This window comes from Aulonocara stuartgranti, assembly GCF_965226115.1.
Source record: "Aulonocara stuartgranti genome assembly, chromosome: 20".
Classification (NCBI taxonomy): Eukaryota; Metazoa; Chordata; class Actinopteri; order Cichliformes; family Cichlidae; genus Aulonocara; species Aulonocara stuartgranti.
The window spans coordinates 10,089,491-10,102,963 of record NC_138956.1 but is presented as its reverse complement, the minus strand read 5'-3'; the positions used below and the strand labels follow the sequence as shown (position 1 = coordinate 10,102,963).

At 41.4% G+C, this 13,473-nt stretch overlaps 1 long non-coding RNA gene across 1 annotated transcript in view; it reads left to right on the top strand.

The window, feature by feature from the left end:
* Positions 1–2,177: 2,177 nt before the first annotated feature.
* LOC309697092 overlaps positions 2,178–13,473 on the top strand; it is a 294,518-nt gene continuing 283,222 nt past the window's right edge. Inside the window, exon 1 of the long non-coding RNA XR_014273749.1 lies at positions 2,178–11,169. This is a non-coding gene — a long non-coding RNA (uncharacterized lncRNA). The remainder of the gene's footprint in view (positions 11,170–13,473) is intronic.

Here is a 13,473-nt window from a genome sequence, read left to right as displayed (position 1 = left end):
AACCACATCCACCCAATATTTTTTAAATTCCTTGCACTTTGTCTCATATCTGCACCAATTTAAAATCTCCACCACAGTGGGAGGAAGACAGAGTACACGGAAAAGACCCGCACAGGTGCATAGAAAGGCCCCAGCCATCCAGCGGGACTTAAGCAGTAGCCTTCTTGCTGGAAGGCATCAGTGCTAAGCATTGCACCACTCTGCTCCCATGTGTGCAACCTTGCCTCAGGTTGGGCCCCAATATGAAACTGCCTACACTTTTTAGATGTCAGTTTAGACCTTTGCTCTTATGGAATATGCCTGGTTTTAGCAATATGTGCATGTACACAAATGGCTTCAGGAGGTAATTTACTGCGGGTTATTGTACTGGGAATAGTGGACAGACTCTATGGGTTTTTAATGCTTTCTATCATATCGCAGCTGTTGAATTTACTTCCCTGCCTCATTTGTTCTTCACCCCCACAAGCCTAAAGACAGTCAGTTCAAATGAGCTGAATTCAACCAAGGCTTCAGTCACACAGCCTTTAAGACTGGTAAGCCTCTGGCGACATCCAGTTGCTAGAGAAAAATGCATATTCCCTGATGGATTAGCGAATGGTTGCTTGAGTTTTCTGACTGACACTAGGTGGCACTAGAAAACTCCCGTGATTGCTTAGGTTGTCAGAAAATGCCTGCTGACGGGTGGTGCCACCATCTGCAAACAAGCTGTAGTTAATTCACTTTACTGACAAGCCAGCATCTTCCATGCAAACTACCTGTGACTGTGGCAACCACCTAAAGCAATAGCAAGGAAGCTTTCAGTGCAGCACTGTATACTTCTTTGCAACCAGTTGCATACTAGCAGCCTCCAGCAACCATTCACCAACCAGTTGCAGAACAAACTTTTCCCTGGAGAGTGGTGATTATCAGGGGGGCACTGACTGAGTCTGTAGGCTTGTGTGAATGGGGCTTTAGCAACTGGTTTCACAGTGACTGTCAGCAACCACTCTCAGCCAATCAGGGAGTATACAGTTTTTGTGGTTGCCAGATGGTTGTAGTTGCCAGGTGCAGTCTCTAGGCCCATGCGACTGTTGCCTATGTAATCACTTGAAACCACTTTCACTCCTGCATAGAGAAGTCAAGTGTTTCATTTCAGTCCACTGAATTTGCTTTGTTTGGGGTTTTGTTTGCTAATTAGCTGCCATGCATTAAAGATTGTGAAGTTGCTGCTACATTGATTCTTACTCTACTATCTGGCAAGAAGTAGGTTTTAAAGTGATGTCTCTTTCCTAGTGATTGCCAAGCTATGAGACTGAGTCATCACAAATACATCACTGCCACTTTGGGTCATGGGAATATAAGCCTTACTTATTGCTTCTTTAAAATGAAAAGACTAGCTGAACCTCTGATGTAAAATGAGCAGGCGTACAGTTTCAGCGTATGACGGACAGCAAATATATCTCAATAACACAACACTTTGGAAGCAGTAAGGATTTTCGGAGCTGGGTCAGACGACAGAGGCGCTTCATTTTGCTAAGCGGGGGTACATCAAAGTTTGACAAGAGCCTTGTTTTTGATGCACTTCTCATAGCTCCCAGATTTGTGTCGCTCCAGTGCACATGGTGGAGCTCCCTCAGTGGATGATCTAATGTAACACTTAAAAGTCAGCCGACTGGTTTTATAACCACATTAATCACTGCTGCTCCTGCATGCTCTGCGGCCAACCTCAGCCACTTGTGGAAGGGAAGGAACTCTGTGAGGCTTTTCATGAATTAAGACTCAAGCAGACCAGAGGGCAGCCAATGGCACATCCCTGTACCTCAAATGATTTCTCTCTGTCACCTTGCTGTAAAGTTCTGTGTTGCACGCCGAGGTTGTCTTGTCATTTCTATTTCATTTATTACTTGGCTCGCACTTGATATCTTTGGTGTCTTTCTTCTTCTTTACTTTCAAATAACAGAACAAGGACAGAATATGGATGCAAAAGCACGTTTTTATTTGCTCTGCATAGAGACTTCATATTTCATATTACCTGAGGAAAGTGTAGAGATAAGAGAAGCTTGCGTGAGATATTGTTGTCTCCATGTGACAGACAGATGTGAGTCCGATCTGGAACAGTGTCATGTGATTAGATAAGATGAATTTATTGTCTCCCATAGGAGACAATAAATTCATAGAAAACTATTCTGAATGGGGCAACTGCTGCACCCACAGATGGACCCACAGACCTTGAAATAAATATGAATGAATAAATAATAATGAAAAAATGTTGGTAGTCATTTTTCTTCCTTTTCATAGTACATTCTTTCCGGAAATTTGTTTACACCAAAACCTTGCTATATTTAAATGGCCAGCATATGTACAAAATTATCTCTGTGAGACCAAATCTCAGGTTTCAGACTGCTTTAAGTCATGACTGACATCATGATATCAACCACTGGTTTTAAACCTTGTAAATTTAAGCCAAAAAGTTAATGGACTGCATCCATCTATCTTAACTTTCTTGGTCAATATACTCTGATACTTTGTTCTTGGAGCTGTGTGATACATTACTAAAACGCTGCAATTTAACCAAAACTGGAATGCTAAATTTTCAGACTGGCTGGACCTTACAGCAAACTGTGTTATTTGTTAGATAGTTTCATTAAAACAGCTTAAAACCACAGCTTAAATGTCTAGCTTAGGGTCTTGAATTAGGCCGAGGTTTTAGTTTTGGCACACCAGTCAACTGAAATGACCACGCCCTTAAAATTAAGCCTGAGCAGAATCCAGGTGAAAAAAGTCAAGCATTTACGGTTGTTATGAAGGAGAAAATTAGCTATAAAGAATAAAACAGAAATGCTCTAAGCCTGTTAGTTTCATGGGTAAATTCGTGCATCCAATAATGCAATGATTGCAATAATTAAAATAGTGATTTAAGCGGAGAAGCCCCACCCACCTTCTCTCAAATCTTCTGTTTGAAAGGGGCAGCCAATCAGAAGAAATGGAAGGAAGAGGGGAGGAAGCTAAAATGTCTTGTTTCTGTCATAGCAAGCACAGCAGTTAAATGGGAGGTGGCATGTTAGGATTCCACAGGTAGCTGGAGTTGGAGGCAGGTGAGTATCAAGCAATTCCTTCTCAGAGATTGCACGGTACCGGAGAGTAGATGGTAGTGTAAGGCAGCAACAAACAACTTGCTTTGTTGTGAATCTTGGTGATTTTGTGTTTATGATGATCACATGATACATGGGGGGAAAAAAGCTGCCATTTGATCACATTCGCTTTCTAGGACATTTCATCATAGGTGTCTGGCTTGTGTTAAGATCATCATCAGCTGCCACTAATCAAAGGACATGAAACAGTATGCTGTTATTGGTGTGTGTTTTATAGCAGGCTTGATTACTTCCAGTACCTCTGACTGCTCTGAAAAGCCATTCGAGGGGGACAAATCTGAAGCTTTTTTTAAGTGTGCACTTATGGGCATTGCATGCTTCCAGAGGGATCTGTGCTTATTGCAAGGCTTTTTCGAACATTCTTCCTCCCAATCCTCGTAACTTTTTGCGTGTCTCTCTCAGTTTTGTGGCCCTTTCACCCTGAAAATAACCAGAGACACCCAACTCCCTGATCGCAACAACTGTGAGTGCCTCTTTGTTGTCTCAACAATGCATTAAGTGTGAAGTGAATCCCCTTGGCTGCTTCCAACAACATTTCACCATAACCAGCTGGCAGACAGAGGCACTTATTGTGCTCTGTGTGGAGTCAAAACCTGAACTGTCTGATTGGCACCTCATTTATTCAGCCTAATGGAAGGAGGTGGGCCCTTGGGTGAAGGGGAACCACACAGGTTCACAGAGTGAGTGACAGGCCTGTTACATTGTTAAAGACAGTCCCCTGGCCTTGACTTTGTTGCACACACACACCAAACGGCTGCTCAAACAAGGAGGAATTAAAAAGAATTAGAAGTAGTGGCTTCTTAGTTGGGTGGAGTAACTTTATATGAAGTGTCATGTTGCCCTTCTTTTGTTGTCAGCACTAAGCTCTTTGAAAGTGGGTCAAAGACTAGGTTAAATGAAACAAATCCACTGGGAGATGTTAAATACGTGCGCTACAGTGTTAAAAAGTGTTTAGTGCCCATTCTGGAATCAATTTTTGGAAGTGAAGACATTTCTGAGGTGTGATTCTTTAAATAACACAGCTCCACGTGTGGCTCATGCTTCTCCTTTATCTCGTTTGATTTACGTGCGATCGGAAATTAAAAAAGGGAAATCATCACGATGCAGTTTGTTCCCTTTGTGAAGGTGGAATAAAAGCTTCACTTTGAGTTTGTGATTGTATAGGAAACTCTGACCTGCAGACAGGATGAAAAGACAGCTTCCTACAACCAAGTTGACCAATTAGAGAGAGCAAGTTGCCATGACGGAGAAGCAAGCACGGAGCTACCGGCTGTAGAACTAAATGACTACAACAAATAGCAGTGATGCGAGACAGACATCGCTGTGCATTTACACACACACACACACACACACACACACACACGCACACACACACACACACACACACACACACACACACACGGCATAAAAGGCAGCTTCTTGGCTGCAAGTATGAACGAGAGCGACTCCGCACCTTGATCTTTGTCGATGTTTGCATGTGTGAGCAAATGTGTTATTAAACTCAGCTCAAACTCACTGCTGAATAAGGCTGCATTAAAAGTCTGAGGTGCAAATCCTTTACACTACTGACACTGAACACAATCCGTTACAGCTCAATGGTGAAAAGCCCTAAAAGCCATAAAATGAAACTGTATTTAACAGCTCACATTGCCATGAACCGCTAACACTTTCACGCCGCTGTATCGGTGCATCATCATGAGCGCTACCTTTAGCACCCTATCTAAAGCAATCTGTGAAGTCATCAAAGAAACCCAGCGAAGTGGAAGACTTTGTTTGTGCTGCTCTCTCTGTTAGGTAGGCTGGATCTATCTTTTTTTTTTCTTTTTTGCAAATGCTCTGCCTAAACAGGCCGTCCTATTGAAGATTTAAAAAGCTTTTCTGACAGTTCATGCTTTATGTTAAAATTACCTCTGGCTTTCATCCCCCTGTGTAATTCCAATTCTGTGGCTTCCTTGCCTGCGTGCTACGCAAACAAACAAACACACACACACACACACACACACACACACACACACACACACACACACACACACACACACACACACACACACACACACACACACACAAAGGCACAATTTATGTATTTATTCATTTTCTTTGCAGCATGTTCAAAGCGATGTACACATCACCCCCTCTTGACGTGTGAAGCTCAGGTTTTTAATTATTCATTCGCCAATATTTAAAGCAGATATATTTCAGCACTTTTCTGCTGACAACCTGGGCTTAAAACAGAGTAAAACGGAGGATAGTTTGAGTGTGCAAACAGCTCCTACGGGGTAGTAATATCATTTCAGCTCCCTTGTCTCTTCAGTCTTCATCATGATTTTGAGCTCACTTTGACACGATGGAATAAATCACTTTACCCCCTAGATAACGCTCGCTTTGGCTTACAGAACATCACGAGCTACCTCTTCGTGCATTTTGACACCGCGAACACAAGCAGCGTGCTGCAGATTGGCTAAATTGTGGAAAGGAGGTCAAAATCTCCTTGAACCGCGTCACATACAGACAATTGTGGGGTAACATTTCAATGCCTCCTTGGACGTCAATGGTCTGGCGCCCTAATTCGCAGACTTTACTTCGCGTTTTGCCTGCAGTTCTTCAGCATTAGCTGATTACGAAGAAACGCATTTAGCAACAGAGATGTGAGTGACACACAAGCAAACTTGAGGACAACTGCCTGAGGCTAACACAGGAATACGTGTTCATAAAAGAAGGAAGAAAAAACAAAGAATAAACCCAAAACATAATTTTGTGCTCCCCCAGGTTGTAATCAACAAGTTGACTATGTTAAAGAATTATATCAGGAAAAAACAAAAAGCTCTAAAGAGTAGAACAACGGCTTCTAAGAGAATGGGTTTTTAAAGCTGCTTTGTCATTTGAGTCAAGTTAGGGGCAGTAGAACAAGCTGTAAATGCAAAACTCACATAGTATTACACTACAGAGCTGACAGCAGAAAGAAAACATTTGCATTTGTTTGTTCTGTCCATGGCCAAATGATGGATGTACTTGCATTACATACACTCTTCTCTTAGCTTCATCTTCCTCTCCACCTACTTATTAGAAGCATATATGTCCAACCGGTCGCTAAAATGTTCCCATCGCAGTTAGCTCAGCATTATTTAAGGCAGAAGAGATTTGTGAGTCCATCTGCAGTGCTATAGTAGGCATAGCTCTGTTCTTGGTACTCCACATCCTTCCATCTACACACACACACACGCAACACATGTTGCTGGCAAACAACAAAATAAAAAAATAAAAAAATCTATCTGATCGAGAAATCACTCATCTTTGGAAAAGAGAGTTTATTACAGAGAAATGGCTCTTTCCAAAATAAAAGCTATACTATATGCTTCTTCTGGGGTATACTCTCAGCAGCATATTAAACATATCAGGTCCCCATAAGGAGAATCATGTGCTAACGGCTGTCTAAATGACTCGGGTAAAGTTTGTAGCATGCATGCTTGTTGTTTTTGTCTGCTTCCACTTGTCTTTGCACTAGGATGTCGGCGTAAATGTGCAGTCATATTCATTGTGTTCCCACTAGTGCTGTCAGCGTTAATCTGAAATGACGTTAACGCCACAACACGGCAAATCTCCGTTAACGAGCTACCGCAGATCGCCCCGTGCGTGGGGCTGGACGGCCAACACCTTAACGAGCTAACTGCACTGCCGACATACTGTTTTACTTTTGTCCATGACGCGCTTACCTTCAGGGTCATACTTCACAGGAAGACCAAAATAGTTCCAAAGGCCAGATCTGAATGACGGTGGGGGAGGTTCAATTTGCCATGCTGCAATGGAGCTTAGCTTCTCTGTCTTGCTAGTTTGTGCTGCGCTCGACAGTGCAGCCTAGGTGGAGTAGTCGAATGCAGATCCACTGAGCGCTCAACACAGACAGCATCGTCAGAAGAAAAGTTGATAAAATAAATTAAAAAATTTGTATTGTTCGATACATATGCGTACCGAACCGAAAGCACTGTATTGAACGGTTCAATATCAATACGAGTATCGTTGCACCCCTAATAAATATATAAGTGGAAGGCTTAGAGTAAAGACACCACCAAGGCACCCAGCACAAAGCAGGCATCACTGAAAGAAGACATTCAAAAGGAAGGACCTGAGGTTTGCAAAAGGGTTTGCAGACATGGCAAAACTGTCTTGGATGAAGCTTAGATGGCACACCCCACATGAGATTTTGCCTTATCATTTTTGCTGTCCATTGCTATTGGAATTGGTCAGTAAATGCTGTGGTTTGTGATAGTGCAGGGGTGCAGTATGTTTAGTGGAGAATATGCACTTTCTGAGAGATGGTGATATATTGTTGAACTCACAGGTGTAAACCTGCAATCAAAGAAGGTGTGAAGTAGCAGGAAGTGGTGGTGATAGAGGCCGTTCACTTCACCTAGTGGCTCGTGTTTTGGCCTTGGGCCTTGTAAACACTATGCTTGCTCTTGGCTGTGCTGCATCTTGCCGTTCTTTGCTTTAGGCAGCTTGCATTATTTGGAAGAGAGCCTTGAGTGCCCTGAGTTGAAACAAATTCAACTCATTGTTTTTGTTTTGTCATTCCTTTTCTCTGTGCACCAGTTGTATTAATGCTGAAACGGGCCTTGAGGGGGATCTACAGCAGCTTGGACGTAAAAGAGAGCTGTTTTGTAACCGTTCTCCTGTTTTATATAATACTCGCTTAGCCAAATCACACCAACCCAACACAATAAATAACAGCTGGCCATGTGACTGACAGCAGATCGTCAGTAATTCTGCGGTCGCCTGGCAACAGTGAAAGAAAAACACACTATGAGGCTTGATTTTTCTGTGTGTAGGTTGCTTCCCGAGATTTAAAATAGTAATCTGTTTTATTTCTGTGGATTTCCAAAAAGTCAGTGCAGCTCACTGCTGGTGTTCAACCTTCAGTTTGTCCCGTGTGTGTTTTGTGTCTTCCAACACCTTATCTGTGAGCTCCTGCTCTGTTTACACTGCAACTGTCACCACGAGTAGTGGCTACATCACGGACAATTAATTACAAAGGAATCCATCAGACCTTTAGTGATTACTTTTTATGGTAATAAGGTTTAATCACCGTAATGCTATCTTAACTAAATTATGATGAGATGCCCTATTAGTGAATACATGAATACATTACATGTGATTATTAATTTTGTCTGCTGTACAATACGCCATTGTTATTTGTTTAATTCATTAATGTGTTCTTAAGCCAGCTTAGAGCCATAAATGTCTCATGATTGAATTAATTGTGTCATTTGAGCAGTCAATCAAATCGCTATTATTCTTTCATAGGTGCTAGACTGGCGTGCCCCATCTCACCCTATCCCTAACATCCCTCTTTGTCACACCAACCCTCTGCATTCCCTCCTTCGCCACATCCATCAGTTCTTTTTGTGGTCTTCCTCTTTTCCTGGTGAGAGCCAAATACATATTCACAACCATGTATATGTCAAAACCATCTCAACCTTGCCTCTCCAACTTTGTCTCCACATTGCTCAACCTGAGCTGCCCCTTTGATGCACTCATGTCTAATTCTGTCCATTCTGGTCACTCCCAGTGACATTTTCAGCTTTGCCACCTCCAGCTTGGCCTAATGTCTTTTTTTTTAGTGCCACTGTCAACAAACCATACACCCTAAAAGGTCTGGCTACAGGTTGTGAATCTTCTCTTTCACCCTAGCTAGTATCCTTCCATCAAAAATAACCTGTAACACCCACTCCTCTCTGCCTGCACTCTCTTCTTCAACTCTCTTGTGCACTTATTTGCTCTGGAAAAATGACGCGAGGTGTTTAAACTCATCAATCTTCGTTATTTTTAATCTTCACATGTTCACCTTTCCACCTGTCTCCCTCTCATTCACACACATGGATTCTGTCTTGCTTCTACTGACTTTCTTTCCTCTTCTCTCCAGTACATACCTCCACATCTCCTGGCTCTCATCCACCTGCACCCTACTTTTACTACAGATAAGTGTCTGCACAGCCCACAGAGACTCCTGCCTGACCTCGTCTGTCAGCCTGTCCATTACCAATGCAAAAACGAAGTAGCTCAGAGCTGGTTCCTTATGTAATCCCACCTTCACTTGAACACATCTGTCATTCCTATGGGACATCCCACAGCTTTCTTGCTGTCATACATTTTTGTACCACTCTCACATACTTCTCTGGCACTCCTGACTTCCTCATGCAGCACCACACTTCCCCTCTTCATTTGTTTTCTGTAGATTAACATCAAAGTGCAACTCCTCCTCACCTTCTCTACACTTCTCCATCAGCACTCTCAAATCCAACATTGCATCTGTAGTGCTCTTCTTTCCCTGCCATACCGATGCTCACTGATCATCACCTCTGTTCTCAACGTAACTTCAACAACCCTTTAACACAGTTTCATGGTGTGGCTCATCAGCTTTATTCCTCTGTTGTTACTACAGCTCTGTACATCACCCTTGTTCTTGAACACCAGTACCAGTACACTTCTCTTCCCCTCACCCTCCAAGTTTGTGATAAACAGTCTGGTCAAAAAGTCCACTGCTCCCAGACATCGCCACGCCTCTGCCTGTATGTCATCTGGATCAACCAACTTTCCAGTCATCCCTCTGCACTAACTTCCCTCCTACTAATCCCCTGTATTTCCCAATTCTGTCTTTCTCTCTCATTTTCTTCTTTCTCCCTTCACTCATTAGTATATTTCCATCCCCAATTACCCTGACCTGATATATATTGTTTCCAGCTAGATACCTCTGCTTACCCAATCAATACAAATCCTTTTCTCCTGGACACTGAGGAAGCAAGTAAGGATTTGAATTGACTGGCTAGGCAGTGAGATTGAGCAAACCCAATTCCAAAAAATTGGAATGGTCTCTAAAATGTGAATGAAAACAGTCTGCAATGATTTGGCAAGTGGATAAACACACTGACAATATAACATTGGAAACAAAAATACTGTTTAAACTGCAAAAGTGTAAAATTGTAAGAAAAATATTAGCTGTTTTTACATTTGATTCCAGCAACAAAAGGTTGGAAAGTCAGTGGTACTAAAAAGCAGGGCCGTGCAGAGAGGTTTAAAGGGGCGGGTGCTCAAAGTTAAAAAGGGGCACATTGAACCAGGCTGAATAACAACAACACACATTCATCAAGAATCTAATATGGGAAGGGCAGGGCTGTGTTGATCTGAGACTGTAGACATTAAAAAGTCCATAGGAGAGATGGTAGCTGATTAAACAAGTGTCATGAGATAATAACAAAATGCAAAGATTGGTGACAGCGCTTGGAACCATAAGGCAGCAAAAAACTGTGAGAAATAATTTAGGCTCTGCCTGTGAATCACTCTTTGCTTCTCTTCTTCCTTCCATCCCATCATTTCATATATCACTCTCCACTTGCTATGTGAGAACAAGGCACAACTTGCTATTGCAATAAACTATAATCTAATTATCCACACCTAACAACTCCTGCACTTAATCTATAATAAAATGACAGAGGTGTGGACTCGAGTCACATGACTTGGACTCGAGTCAGACTCGAGTCATTAATTTTATGACTTTAGACTTGACTTGAAAAAATGTTGTAAGACTTGTGACTTGACTTGGACTTTTACACCAATGACTTGGGACTTGAATTGGACTTGAACCGGTTTACTTGAAAAGACTTGATATTTTACCCCAAATATAAAATTTAACATGCATATTATATAGAGATTGAAAATGTGACGTCATTCACGGGTAGAACCGCAAAGGATTCTGGGAACTCGTGGCAAGCGGTACTAGCGCACGCAGGCTTTCAATTAAAATCAGTTACACAGCGATAAAAAGAAACACAAAAATGTCAAGAAGCCGTTGTATTATTAACTGCAATAGCCGGTCGCATGACAGCCACGGGAAGCCGACGGGTAAAGAGATCGGTTGTTATCGGATTACGTCGTTGAAGAGAAATTGTTCAAGCCATGTTTCCGAAGTGACAAAGACGCGACGGATGGTCTGGATTGCAGCCATTCAAAGATCAAATATAACGTCCCAGAACACTCCAGCTCACAGGTTAGTCTGCTCCAAGCATTTACACGAAGGTCAGTGTTTTTTAGTAGTTAATACGTCATTTTCATAACATAATTGGTGATATAGGTTACAAGCAAGTCTGGCGCTGAACAGAAATTGTCGCGCTATGCTCCTTTGTTTATTGTGCATAAATAGTGAATTGTCCTGACACAATATTGCGTTTCGCTTCTGTTATTATGGTACATTGACAAAAACATATACTTTTATTCACAGGATAAAACAGGTTTTTTGTATCACTAATTGCCCAGTACGATTACAGCATACAGTATTGTTGTCACTGCTACATTTCTGTGATGCTACCAGAAATTATTTCCACTACTAATTAATTACCGTTGAGCTCAAAGGTCCTATTAATAAACGGTTAACGAATGTGTATTTATGACGACAATTTGTGAGACTGGTAAACTTATGATACGTACGATGGTCTTTCGTTCTACACGGTGCATTTCAAGGTCCTGCACCCATCCGTCGGTAAACTGTACCTGGGCTTGTTGCAGTGACCGGAAGTTACTAAACTTCATGAGTGTATGCACTCACTCCAAGAACCGTATGATTATAAATATGCATATAAATATGCTACGATGAGATAGCTGACTTCATCTAACTAGCAAATGTTTTCCAGGCTACGTTGGTGATACAGTTTTTTTTAATGTGTATGATATTTTTGTCATGCGATTTTAAAGCTGGTCCTACAACCGCATCCAAGAATAACATGCAGCTTATCTCAGAACTGTCGGTGAAAATTATTCTTGGAGCTAAGTTTAATTGAGCTGCATTTTAAAGAGGTGCAATTTCACAATTTGTGTATATTTTCTAAGTTCACTATTTTGTCATGTGTTGAGAAAAACACAGATTAAAAAATTACATGGTCTAATATTTACATTTAGCATAACTGCAACATTATTTTTTCGTGTTTTTTTTTTTAAAGACTCGAAAGGACTTGAAATTCAAAGTTTCAGACTTGTGACTTTACTCGGACTTTTACACCAGTGACTTGAGACTCGACTCTGACTTGCCTGACATTACTTGAGACTTGAGGATAAAGACTTGAGACTTACTTGAGACTTGCAAAACAATGACTTGGTCCCACCTCTGTAAAATGATGACAGAAAAATGTTATAGCACTGCCTTTAGTAGCCTCACACAGCTCCTACTGTTTCCTCCTCATGTCCTTACCAGGCATGTCTGGACAATGTTATATCATGAGTAATATTTTTTTTTTAAACTCCATCTAAATAAAACACACACATGCACGCACAGTGACATTTTAGACCTTCTTCAGAATACTGTATATACTATGGGCATCATGGTGCTGATCCAGAATCCTTACATTATTATTTATTACTAGAGCTACAATAATAAAGCAATGAGGAGGGGGAAGTAATAAATATGAAATAATGTATTTATGATGATTCCATTTGTTTCACTATCCACTCTGTGCAGGGCAAAGCTTATTACATTTTTAAACTGTAGAGATACAATAAATTTTACTGCTGTAAAATCCAAATTTTGTCTTATTTAAAATATAAATCTAATATAATCTGCTTCTTAATGTATGTTCTTTAAAATACAGCGTGTGTTTTTTAATATATTATAATTATAATAATTATTATGTGGACATGTATATTAGATCGTTTTTTAGTGAAAAATAATCCCTCCAGAAAGGCAGGAAAAGCCCGGAAACTTACTTTAAAACTAAATATGTTCCCTAAAACGGTGACAGAGCTACAGACCCATGACAGCCTTACACAGGTAGCCAGCAGCTATGACCAGCACTACTTGTGCAGTTAATAAAAGGACAGGTAATGTTTGTCGCGCTGTTGCACACACAGCACGCTCGTTTGTTTCAATTCATCAGTTGCAACAAGACAGCTTACCAACGTGTACGTAATAAGCTAATACTCCTGGGTGCTATACACTACAGTTTACGCTGTACACCTACTTACTGGTTTTGTCGCATCAGTCTGTCTCTGAGTTAACTTGTGTTTCTCCTACAGCTCCGGACCGCTAAAAATGCGCGTGCTCTTTGTGAGCTCGTTCCCGTCTCGTAACCAGCGCGTTCTGCCGTCAAGGGCGATCATTGGTTAAATGTGATCATGTGACTGATGCAAGCCAGATCCTTTTATTTAGCAAAACTGTGATTAATAGTTAAATATTATTGTTGAGGGGCACAGACAGGACTCCGCACGCACACACACATAAAAAAAAAAATAATTTTTTTTTTAAAAAGTTGCCTCTACAAAAGGGCACTTTGGGCACCCATCAGGAAAGGGGCGGGTGCTCAAG